Raw genomic sequence first — 3,378 nt, 5'->3', positions numbered from 1 at the left:
ATCTTTGTTAGTTTTCTGCCTTGATGATCTGTCTGTGGGATATTTATGTATCCCACTATTATTGTGTGATTATCTAAGTGTTCTCTTTGTATATCTCTAGGAAATTGCTTTATGTATCTTGGTGCTCCAGTATTGAGTGCATATATATTTAGGATAGTGAAGTCTTCTTGCTAAACTTTATTATTATGTAATTCCCTTGTGTCTTTTTTTTTTTTAAATATTGTTACTTAAAGACCTGTTTTGTCTGCAATAAGAATTCAAGCCCTGCTTTGTTGTTGTTGTTGTTGTAATTATTTGCAAAATTTTCTACATCCTTTACTCTAGGCCTATGGTTAACATTACATATAAGATAGATCTCTTGAAGACAGCATATAGTTTGGTCTTGCTCTTTATCAAACTTGCCACTCTGTGTCTTTTAAATGGGGGCAATTAGCCTTTTTACATTCAAGGTTTACCCAGATATGTGCAGACTTGATCCTGACCTCTCATTGTTTGCTAGTAGTTATGTAGACCTGATTGTGGAGTTGCTTTATAGTGTCAATGAGATATGTACTTAACTCTGTGTTTTTGTGGTGGTTTGTAACAACAGTCTTTCATTTTTACGTTTAGAACTCCCTTAAAGATCTCTTGCAAAGCAGGTATATTTGTTGGTAAGAAATTCTCTTAAAATTTCCTTTTTTTTTTTTTTGTCAGTGAACCTTTACTGTCCTAAAAAGGTGTGGATGCAAAACATAGAGGATATGATAGAGTCTCAGCCCCTACTCCAGAAATGAAGAGAGATGAAGACAAACTAGATATTTCCAACTGACCACACAATCTGTGAGGGCAGGGGGAAACCTAGATGTGAACATTTATTTGAAAAAAAAAATCTGCAACCAAGTAGTCAATTTTATGCCCATTGAAGGGTTTAATATAGGGAACTTAGTCACCACTCCCTTCCCTCCCTCCCCAGCCAGTATCAAAAATCAAGCTTGGCACACATTAAGGGATTACAGAGGGACATTCTCCTGCCTCTGCATCAGCCCCAATAATGGTCTTAAAAATAAAAGAATAAGCCGACCCAACATACAGCATACATGAGAGGTTTGGAGGCAACTCATGAGAATCAGTAGCTCAAACAACAAGGCCCACCCCATCCTAAACCGCACCCACTCCTATTTCATTAGCAGATAAGGTTCCCCTACATTCATCTCTTGGTATCCGGCTTCATCACTACACTACTGACCTTCTCCAAAGTTCCTCTCAGCTCTTTATCATTTCTACACTACCTCCCACCAGACTCCACTCATGTGCAGTCATTGTCCATCTGCATTGAGACCCATCTCCAGAGCAGATTGCAGCATGGCCAGCCTGTCCTGGGTGGTCTTCATTAAGATTTCCCAGACAGCAGACAGAAATAGAGCAAGCAGTGTCTGGGACAGATGACTTGGGGTGAAAGGGACAACTATCTTCACCTCCAAAACAGGCACTCCCAGAGGCTTATAACATGAAGAGTCAGTTAGAAGTAACTGTGAGCTCTACCTTATCCATGCACACTAAAGATTCCACACTGTCCTTCCCTGTCTCTTCTGTAATCCACCGCTCCCCCACCCCCACCCACAGATACATTTATACCTTCCTCTCTCTCCTTGTCCTCACATACACAGGAGAATTGAGGGAGACATTGATTTAGTTTGACTTCTAAGACCTGACGAAGGAACTATAGTCACCAGATATTCAGCCAACTACTGATAACAACAAGGTCTGCTCTAAGAAAACTGCAGAGGGATGTGAAAACCAGGGGGTAAGCCAGGAGAAGAAAGAATGTAAAGAAAATAATCAAGCTAATCTTACTCTCAACAACCTGCTATCATGATCTCTGGAAGGAAGAAGAAAAGAAGATAATCTACAAACACACAGTCCTTACTTAGATATTCTAAGAAATATCTTAGAAACAAAATCTGCTCCACACTCCCAAAAACAAATCTGCTCCCCACTCCCACAAACCACAGACAAACACATCTCAGGGCCCCCTAAGGAACTCATCCCCACCCTACCTTCTGCCCCAAGCTGTAGAATCACAGTACAGGGGAATATTATCCATGATACTGGATCAATCCCTCCACCTTCCTTTCTATCTGTTTCTCCTCAACAATCCCAAACTGTCCTCCTGTAGCCTACTTGGCCCTCTCAAAGCACTACCATGAAGAGGGAGCTGCACAGTTTTACCTTCTGGGACTTATTTCCATTTCTTTTTTTTTTAGCCCTCCTAGTCTTTCAGGATTTGAGGGCATTTTATTTTGTACAGGGAAAGAAAGACAAAAAGGAGAGGTGGGAGACATTTCCTAGTTCAATACTATGTATATAAATATATATATATATATTTGAGATGGAGTCTCACTCTGTCACCAGGCTGGAGTGCAGTGGCCCTATCTCAACTCAATGCAACCTCTGCCTCCCAAGTTTGAGCAATTCTCCTGCCTCACCCTCCCACGTAGCTGGTAGTACAGACACACACCACCATGCATGGCTAATTGTTGTATCTGCAGTAGAGACAGGTTTTCACCACGTTTGCCAGGATAGTCTCAATCTCTTGACCTTTTGATCGACCCACCATGGCATCCCAAAGATCTGGGATTACAGGTGTGAACCACTGAGCCTGGCCATATATTCTTAAAGTCTTCAAATATAAACATGAAGCCACCTTCTTTTAGAGGCAACTGAACCAAAAAAGATCTTGTTTTTGTTTACTGTGACATACACATATACGTATACGTATACATATACATATACATATACATATACATATACATATACATAGTCCATGTACTAGCCATTGGAGAGGACATCCTGATGCTGGCACCAGTGCAAAACAGTCCCAGAAACACCACCTGCTTGCCATCATTGCTACCTCCACTGACATCTTTACCACGGCCACCTAGCCTGATTCAAAGAGGAGGATTGCAACTTGACCCAAGTAAAAATAAAGTGCTTTGTCTCCTGTGTGAGGTACCTGCCAAAATTTTGGTCCACAATACAGTGTCAGGTAGGGTTATATTTCTTGCTATATTCCTTCTCTACATAGTCAGCAATGTCCTTCTGTATGTTGTTCTGCTTGCTCTCTGGCCTGGGTGGTACAGTCAGTGGCATCCTGTTGTTTGTCTTCATACATGTCTGCATTCTTGATCACGGGTCAGATATCCTGACATTTCATGGAGGCAACTTCTCATGGGCCCTGAGGAGTAGGGATGGCCTGAGGCAGACATCACAGGGGCTATGTCTCCTGGGTTCCTCTTGCAGCCTGCTGTCTTTCTCTGGCTTCTGCATCTCTGGCTGATGGCTCCTGCCATGGTCGATCCTTGGAATTACCCAGCCTCCCTGGCTTGTCCTGGCGTACTC

General features: G+C 42.1%; 1 pseudogene; it reads right to left on the bottom strand.

The window, feature by feature from the left end:
• Positions 1-2,917: 2,917 nt before the first annotated feature.
• LOC139360930 (dynein light chain 2, cytoplasmic pseudogene) lies at positions 2,918-3,172 on the bottom strand (annotated as a pseudogene).
• Positions 3,173-3,378: the final 206 nt, after the last annotated feature.

This window comes from Macaca nemestrina, chromosome Y, assembly GCF_043159975.1.
Source record: "Macaca nemestrina isolate mMacNem1 chromosome Y, mMacNem.hap1, whole genome shotgun sequence".
In the NCBI taxonomy this organism is placed as follows: Eukaryota; Metazoa; Chordata; class Mammalia; order Primates; family Cercopithecidae; genus Macaca; species Macaca nemestrina.
Note: the sequence above shows the minus strand (reverse complement) of the source record. Positions and strands in the feature narration are given on the sequence as shown.